At 36.0% G+C, this 9,851-nt stretch overlaps 1 long non-coding RNA gene across 1 annotated transcript in view; it reads right to left on the reverse strand.

The window, feature by feature from the left end:
• Positions 1-857: 857 nt before the first annotated feature.
• LOC113943526 overlaps positions 858-9,851 on the reverse strand; it is a 12,183-nt gene continuing 3,189 nt past the window's right edge. The window contains exon 4 of the long non-coding RNA XR_003526360.1: positions 858-1,109. This is a non-coding gene — a long non-coding RNA (uncharacterized LOC113943526). The remainder of the gene's footprint in view (positions 1,110-9,851) is intronic.

Genomic DNA, 9,851 nt, shown 5'->3' on the forward strand with positions numbered 1-9,851 from the left:
TGTACTTCTCCACAAAATCATGCACTGGAGTTTGTGAAGGACTTTTAGAGACAGTTAGATACCCACGTTATTGCTCATTCCATTGTCACTGTAGCCTTAATAACACTTTATGATTTACAGGACCATTTTTTATTTAGCTGGTCTAAGTGCTCATGTTGAAAATGTTTGAAAAGCCAGTTTCATTCATTACAAAACTTTGTGCACTGTCAAAGTGAAAAATCCTTGAAAATGTCTCAGAAAACTGAATGAGGATTTCTGAATACAAGTGTTTACTCATATTTAAGAGCCAGTAAGATAAACTGTACACTAGCAACTAATTTAAATAAAACCCCAAAATTATTTAAATAAGTATGTGTTCCTTCATTCTGCACTGTGGATGACAGGACAATACGGAGAGCTGTCACATGTGTGTTGTGTGCACTTAGAGAGCAATAATTTGAATTCAAATTCTTAATCTTTATGGAAATTTGCTTGCAGATCTTGTCATTTTCAGTGTTTTCCACTGATAGTTTACTAAGAAAAAATACTTCTCACGTGCAGTAACAAATAATTCAAATATCTTAAAATTACTTGAAAGCAGTAATCACTAACTGCATTTCCAGATCCAGATGCTAGCAATGGTTATCCTTTGTTTAGCTAATACCATGAATATTTTATTAGAGCTTCTTCAAAAATTCCTATGGACTTGGAAAAAAAAAATATTCAAATAGAAGTTTAAAAAGAAGTAATACTAAAATGATTTTATAGGTCATTCATAAATCACTTTGCATGCATTTCAGAAAATGACCTATACTGACTCAGTAACAGATTTATGCATTTACCATATTCTGAAGTCATTATTTTTCATTTTTATCAAGTGTCTGCAGGTTCTTTTAATTTTTTGTACTCACTTGTAGAACTAGAATATTAAATTACATATATCAGGAATATGTGATTATTTACATGCATGAATGACATGCCTGAATCCAGCTGGAAATCTTCCTGATGAACAAATACAATTTTCAGAATCAGTCCAAGTTGGATGGGTTCTTATCCTTGTACACTGCGGGTTACTTACCACTGACTCTCAAAATGTCCTTGCACTGGTTCTCCTCTTCCATGAGCTGATCCTATAATAAAATACCAAAGTTGCTCATTGTGACCTCAACAGGCATTCTACCACTTAGTACTCTTTGTTTTTAACTAATTTTTCTGGGCCAAAACTCACAATATAAATTTAACCTTTATTGTTCTTGAGTGTGACTATGAAACTGCTGACTGATTATTAGGAACACAAATATCTTGTGTAGTTTCAAGTGCAGAGAGAGAAAAGAAATCACGGGGCATTCACATCTTCAGGTACCAGATGTCAAAAAAAAGCTAAAGGTGAGAATTTTCTTTTTCTCTAACCTTGAATGAACATATTGGTGTTAACAAGTAATATCACTACTACTTGTGGGAGTGTGTTCTGTTCTTTCCCCATTCCACGTTTCCCCATCCTACACACAATAAAGTGAATTCTTTTGTTGAGTACTAAAAAAGGTAGGAAAGTCTCAGAGAGTTAACTGCTAACAACAAACTTTCAGAATTATAAAGAGATGATGTGTTTTCAGTATCCAGTGTGCAGGGCAGTAGCCTACTAAGCCATGTTTGTCCTGTTTTAATGATTGTTTAGATGTGATAATCATGGCAAATTCTTAAAAAGAAAAATTGAAGGAAAAAAGGCTCACCTCTATATAGAGTTACAGGGGCACACTAGACCATCAAGTACAAAGAACATTAGCTGGGTAACTTTGCAATCAAGCTTCTGAAGTTTTTTAAATGACTAATGAGTTTTCTATGCAAACCCTAAATTATGGACCCTGTTAGTTTTCCTGTCTGACCACCTTCTTTCTCTTCAAGCTCCTGTTATCCCAAAGTCCATCCTTCTGGTGTCTAGAGAATTCCAGCAGTAGAAAACATAACCTCCTGCATATTTTTTTTGAGAGTTTTTTTTTTTTTACTTCTTTTTCAGAAGTGGGTCAATCTTTTTACACAGGTTTCTCCAGGGTGACTCGATTGCAGAGTGAAGAGAATGAGAACAACAACATTAAACATGCACAGGAGCTCTCAGATTCCCTTTACTCAGAATGACTCTGCAGCTCTCAGGACATGGGAACAGTTTGCGGATGTTATTAAAAACCTGCTGCATGTCCATATGGCTACATTATTGCCTACACCATCTTTCTGATCATGCTAGTCCTTAATTCATAGAGTAAAATAATATAATATATATATTAAAAATGTTATCTCCTCCTATATATTTTTTCTGAGAAAATTACTTATAGCAATTAAGTTTGGAGGAAAAAGTAAGGACACTTACTTAAGATTTGATTTATCAACAACAAATGATTGTGAGAACATTAAAAATTATATATTATTTTAATCTGTTACTGTCTGCAGCACATTTCTGATCATGCTAGTCTCTAATTTGTAGAGTACGATAATATAATATATATTATCCTTTATTACCAAAATATGCTGGATGATGATCTTGCTTGATATTGTAACAACACCAATGCCTTAAAATATACATGAAACATGAACAAAATAAATTGAAACCTGAAATAGAAAATTCTCACATCATCTACCATTCACACAATTTGTGTTTTGACTCTGGGAGAAAAAAAAAGAAGGATCACATGGGTCTGAAAAAAAAAAGTCCAAAATAAAACTTTTAAAACATTTTAGAAACCACAAAGTAGCAGCATTGGATTACTGTTCTTACAGTTCTGGATCAAGCTTTTGAGAATATAATTATGTGTTGGTGATAAAACACAGGCTCTGCTTCAGGAGGTTGGAGCAGGTTTTGAGCACATATAAATTTAAACAAGCAGCTTTTGAGAGCATGACTTATGTAGCAGACCATCTGTCTGTCCTGTCCTGCTTTCCTACACCTCCAGTTGTCCCCTCAACCGTTCAGTTTAGATTTCACAGCACCACCAGTCCAGGGGAGGTGAGCTGGGAATGAACCTCTCTGTTATATACATATATTTTCATTATCATTCACTATTTTTAAGTTAAGAATCTACAGACCAGGTCTCATTCTAAGTCAATCTGCATGCAATTGCTATGGACTGTATATTTTTCTTCCCTTCTCAAAATGCAAAGTTGAGACAAAATTTTCTGAGATTAAAAAAATACACCATCCTTTCCAGGGAGATTAACAATCGATACAACCTGTGGTCATGAGATGATGGAGAAAATAAAATAGGTATATAGAACATCATATTGTCATTAACATATTTATCTTATTTTACTACTGATAGTTTCTAATTTCTGGAGCATTTTTTTTCTTCATGTGTTTAAAATGGATGTTATAAATTTTCATAAATCAATACTTTTTATTAAAAAACTATGAAAAGCATTTCAATATCTCCCTAAGAGTACTTAAACACTTTCAATTATTAAAAAAAAAATCATTTGGGAAACATTTTCTCCCCTACAACAACTCTGGAGTGTTTGAAAACTTTACTCTGTATAATGGTGGATTTTTTTCAACTGCTTTATGCAAACATGAAGATAAGTGCTATCTGTGAAAGAGATCTCTTTATCAGGCTTCAACAGTTGTAGGAAAATATTAACAGAAGTTATTTTTCTGAGGAACGGGAAATATAACCTGGGAGAAATGAACACTTCAAAAGCACTGAGTGCTAGGACATACAGGAAAGTTCTATTTCAGCTTATAAAAATTTCCAGAGGTTACATTTCACTCCCTCCTGTGGCTTTGGCCCAAAACAAAACCTCATAGAACTGAAGCAGGAGTGTCAGAAACATTCACTCCCAAGTTTTAAACCCTTTTCTTCCTCTTCTCTCACTTCAGAAGAAAGCAAGAGGGTGGGGAAAGTTTCTGACCATTTTGAAATTGAAGAATATATGGAGTGATGTGTACACTTAGATATTATTCATACAGATTTTTTTTCCTTAAATTGAGATATATGGCAAAATTTAAGCATCTCTCAAAATAAAACAAAATAGAAACCTAGCACAAGGAAATTGATAATGCCCCTGTAAATTAAAAATTATGCTCTGAAACAACATTTCTGGAAGTGACTTTTTTTTTTCTTAGAGTGAAAGAAGGGAATGTGTAAAAGACTACAATTTTAAGGAAACCTGGTTTTAATTGACAAAAGAATTAATTTTTGAAACTTTTCTGTAGTAAGTGGAGTGATTTGATATTTATTCATATATAAAATGAAAAGTCCAGAAGTGAATGATATTTGAGTAGATTAATAGCTATCAAGAGTACAGAAGCACATAGGAAAAATGGTAAAACTGAAGAAAAAATCATGAGATGAAAAGCATAATTATTTACATTCCTACTTAGTCAGTCAAAGATGCCCTGAATAAATTTATTTTCCTTTGACACCAGATGTCAGATAGTTTTGACCAGACTTGGAGTGGCTTCAGACTAGTGCCCTAGAGATGAACTACCTGCTACCTGTCCCCTGAGTGGTTCAGCTCCTCTGGAATGAAAGTGTTGATCATGGTTACACACTAAATATTTGACCATATAGATTTATGCATAAAGCAAGGAAATAATTATTTTTCTCAAAGCATAAAACATTTTAATATAGAACAGATAACGCCCTTCTGCATTAACCTTATGAATTCATACATTTAGACAATATAATTTAATAGAGACCAAGGGTCTTTGCTGTAAAAGACAACAGCTCCACAATTAAGATGATGAAAAATGTTGTAGAACGGGAACATTAAAAACAAAACAAAAAAAAAAGGAAGATATAAAACAAAAGGAGCACAGCGTAAAGATATCCAACTGTAATTTTTAACATTGTTAAAAAAAAAGGTCAAAATTGGGATGAAAGGATGAAGAACATTTAGATGAAATATGCTCTTGATAATTGTGATGAGCATTAAAAAGAGGAAAACTGACAGAACTGACAGTATGATGGTATGGAATACTGACTATTGACAAGTGCAAGAAAATACATGCTTTGAGAATATATGCATGGATTCTAGTGTAATGTTACCACAGAAGGAAGCAGTTCCATTGGCATAATTACAAAATCACAAGTTCTCACAAGGTCCTACAAAGGAAGACTGAAGATTTCACCTACAAAGATATTTAAATTGTTGTCTGAGGGAAAAGCCTATACAGTCTCAAAATGCTTAAATGGGCAGTCTGTGGTTTAGTAGCTCTGAACATATATCCACCCAAAATGATTTATTAAATTCACATTTGATATCAATCTGTTGTTAATAAGTAAATTTCTAATATTTAGACATTGGTACAATATGTCTTGGCTATTGGGGTAGGTGATAAAATTAAGTGGAAGACATTTTTTACACTTAAATAGAGTAGAAAGTCACTAGAAAGAAAGGGAAATATTATTGCTTAATGGTACAAGATTATTTTTTTCACTGCTCAATACTGCATGGAAGATTACACCTGTGTTAGTAGAGGTATTTCTGCATATCCTTGAAACAAAACGATATTCACTTTGAGGGTGAAAAATGCCTAGTGAACAAGCAATTTAGAAACTTTTGGATAGTAGATGGTCTCTGTGATTCCTCTTCCAATTCTACCAACATGAATTTCTGATGAGTCTCTGAGATCAAAGGTCCACAGACATGAGTATCTGTAGGATCACAGATCTGAGAACTGGGGTTGTTTACCCTCTAGAAGAGAAGGCTCTGGAGTGCCCTATTTGTGGCCTTACAGTGCCTGAAGGAGCTGACAAGAAAGGAGAGAGACAATTTACAAGCGCCTGGAGTGACAGGACAGAGGGGAATGGTTTCACATTGACAGAGAGTAGGTTTAGATGGGATATCAGGAGGAAATTCTTGGCTGCAAGGCTGGTGAGGCTCTGGCACAGGTTGTCCAGAGAAACTGTGGCTGCCCCATCCCTGAAAGTGTCCAAGACCAGGTTGGACAGGGCTTGGAGCAACCTGGGACAGTGGAACGTTTCCCTGCCTGTGGCAGTAGAACTGGATGAGCTTTAAGGTTCCTTCAAATACCAATCATTCTGTGATTCTATGATTCTATGTAAGAGGGTGTTCACAAAAGTATTCTTTGCTGAAGACACTGTAAGATAAAGCCCCGCTATAAATGTGTTCCCTGAAAGATTCTACCATGTAGGATTGTTGTCTGAGTGGTATGCACAAAGACTGGAAGTCTGACTGCAGCTTTGTCGGGAGAGGATTGAATCAGCTAGTTAATGAAGGGACCTTTCTGATCTAGCTTTCATATAAATCAGTAAGGTATTGGGGATTGTTTGCTTATTTATTTATTTGTGTCGTTTAAAAGCATCTGTGACTATGTTGTATGTTTCAGATGTTGAGAATTTATTATCCTGTTTGCATTTTCCCTCAGACAAAGCTCAGTATGATTGAAGATAATTGCAAAGCAGCAGTAAAACTACAAATGATATAGGGATGCCTATCAAGTTCAGTAAGCAGGGTTGCTTATCAGTGTCTTACCAGCATATCCTCTATTTAACTGCACAGACCGAGTGTAAAGGTAAAATAAGGAATATCAGATGAGAGAGAAAGATCTACCTGTCACCAGTTGTGATCATTAAGGAATTTCTGCAATGCAGAAAGACATTGACTTGCATGGCAAAGCCCAGAGGGTGGCAGGGAGAATGGTCTACCCAGAGCAGACCTAAAGATCGAAAGGTCCTGCCAGAGAGTTGAAATGTGACTGAGGGAAAAGTCTGAGCTTGGAGGTAATTGCTCCTTGCTCCCATGTAAGTTTGGCTTTGTAATCAGGAGATTAACAGGCTCTCAAATCCAGGCTGCTGTTAGGCTGCAGTACTAAAACAGCAGTGCTGAACCGACGAACTTTTATTGGAAAAACTAAATCTGGGAGATGGATTTTCCCCAACTTCCAAGATCATTTGTGAGGGCAGCATGTTTATTAGTGAGACAACAGCTTCAACTCTAACCTCATGATAACAGTCGCATAATTTTGAGACAACATCATAAAAAATTCTCTGAGTTTAGAGGCATGATGCCCCTGAATCAGTCTGGGGTCTCAATAACCATGGGACCTAAACTGACTAGGTAAAAGGGGTTTTTTTCCCCCATCACCTCTGCTAAAATTCTTTTGCTTTTGGATTTGATAGAAATTGAGAGCAATAATTAGCTGAAACAGGATTTTTTTTCAGCTTTGCTGCAAACTTTTGTGTATATAAAATGTGCTTAAGGCTGTTGGCAGATATGTAATAAAGATATTCAAGCTTATATTCGTATAAAACTCCATTGTAAATCCACAAAGTCACCTGAGTAATACTTTCAATATGCTGGGTACTGATATAGCTGAGGCTGAGCTGAAGTCTGGAATCTCTGCATCTTAGCTCTCTGTTTATTAATGCAGAGAACAGGAATGCAACTCTATCTTGCAGTGAAGTAGTATAGGATAAGTACAATAACAAGAAAAAAAAAGAATAATAGAAGCCATTACGGTGAGATATGATGGAGTGTAGCTTGGCCATATCATTGCTTTGCTTCCCTCTCGGGAAGACGGCAAATCAGAGGAACAAATCCAGACCAGATCAGCAATGCACAACAGTTTCTCCACATACCACAGAAGAGCTCCACCAGCCGTATGCTGCCAGTTTATTGGTCTTTTTTATCCTGAATGAATGATGCGGAGGATAAAAGAAATAAATTCACCTGAGAATCTGGCCCTGGAGTATTGAGGGGTTATATTGTGTGATGGGGATTTTCATAACTACATTGACTTTGCAAAAGAGAAGATACATGGTGAAAAAAGGAAGGAGTAGAATCCCCTAGACCTCACTGTGTCTCTTAGGTCTGCTGTGATATTCTTCATTTTTTCTTTTCAACGTTTTTCATGTTTGTAGAAACTGTAAGTGTATATTAGGGTCTCTGTTATGCAGCCTAAGTGCAAGTAAAGGCTCCAGTCTGTACATGTCTGGGAAAAAAAAAAGGTATTACAGATTTTTTGCTTGACAATTCAATTTTTACTCCAGGTGTTTCAGTTAGAGAGATCATTCACTCTTGCGTTGGCAAAATGTCACATGAAGCAAGTCAGGAAGGATTTTTCATTACATTTTGGCAAGCAAAGCATGTTTTATGACTTTTATTTTCTCTCCTATACCATTGTACTGGTAGGGGTGAGAAAAAATTCTTCAGATAAGGAGCAATTAATGAAAAAGTAAAAAGCAAAGTGACGATAACTTCTGCACAGGAATAGAAGGAGCAGAAGAGCATGAGAACAAAGACTGCTTCCTCAGCTATTTAGCCCAGCCATCAACTCATTAGTGATTTTAATTACCCATAGCCACTGAGTAGTTAATACACTCAATTCCTGTGTTACTTTTATACAAGGTCATAAAGTGCTTTAATATTTGAAAGAAAGGTGGGGGGGAGGAGATAGGTTTTTAGAAACAGTAAAATTCATTTAGTAGGAGAAGTTAGGATTTAGTACAGGTTAGGTTTGATTAAGACATCTTTAAAAGTATGGTGTGCAGGAATAAAAAAGTAAGTTTTGAAAAGGTGGTGGAAGAGGATCTGGAGGGAAACCTACACCTCAGTTGTGTGAGAAACAAGATGGTCCCATCACCAGTCCAACAGCACAAGCTCTGCTGATTCTTTCCAGCATCAGTTACACAGGCCAGAAATTTCTTCACAGCCCAAAATGGAAGATGACAATAAATTGCTTGTTTTGTGTTCTAATCCTGTGATTATAGATATGATAGATATATATATATATGTTTTTTTCTGTAGGTTATTTGACATTGCAGTCAAATCACAGTATTTAGGGAATCACAGATTATCTGAAGATTATTCTGTGACTTGTAAGATAATACAGACCATGCTTGGTATTAGTGGCTAAGAATTGTTTGTCCTTAAGAAATGCTATATGAAGAGAATGAAACACCTAATGAAAGTAACATTGAAAGTAAAAGCAGATTGGAGAAGTTAGCTGTCCTTTCAAAAATATCTGTCCAAATGAATTAAGAAAACTGGGTTCAATTAATGAAATTAAAAATTTCAAAAAACAGATTAAATACTGTGCAGTGTATTTCTATGAAGGTATTTTAAAATCAGCTTGAACTGTTTTGTTTTAACAAAATGCCCTGTGTCCCTTAGAGCATTGTGACATCACCATTTACTTAAATATGAAGATGTTCTGTCAAAAACTGTAATTTTTATCACTGAATCAGTGCCAGGGAGGTTTGGGTTGGATATTAGGAAGAAATTCTTTACAGAGAGGGTAATGAGGCAATGGAATGGGCTGCCCAGGGAAGTGGTGGATTCTCCATCCCTGGAGGTTTTTAAGATGAGACTGGATGTGGCTCTTAGTGCCATGGTCTAGTAACCACAGCGGTAGTGGATCGAGGGTTGGACTTGATGATCTCAGAGGTCCTTTCCAACCCAGCTGATTCTATGATTCTATGATTCTGTTTCACTTTCTTTCGGAGTATCACCACATTTCCTCACAGAGTGTATGGTTGCTTTTTGTATTCATACCAGCAACACCTTTACAATCCTCAGGAACCTGTGTTTCATGTTATTCTGGTCCTCAGTTTCTTCCGTACCACCCAAGAGTTTATGTTTGCAGGAGGAAAATGTCATTTACCACAAAAAGCAGGGATTCCTCTATAGCAGTCTTCCAGCCACCACAAGATACAAACAGATAAACATAAGTTATTATTTTTCCCCCCCCCAAAAAAGCCCTTCCTCTAAACAGTGCTATGCTCTATCTGGCAGCAATCTAACAGGGTTTGTTTGCAGTATGACTGGATAATTTGCACTAAAAGTGTAATCAAAATTTTCATACACATCACACATCACACACACACACACACACACACACACACACACACACACACACACAC

The sequence above is a fragment of the Corapipo altera genome, unplaced genomic scaffold (genome assembly GCF_003945725.1).
Source record: "Corapipo altera isolate COAL_440 unplaced genomic scaffold, ASM394572v1 61411, whole genome shotgun sequence".
Classification (NCBI taxonomy): Eukaryota; Metazoa; Chordata; class Aves; order Passeriformes; family Pipridae; genus Corapipo; species Corapipo altera.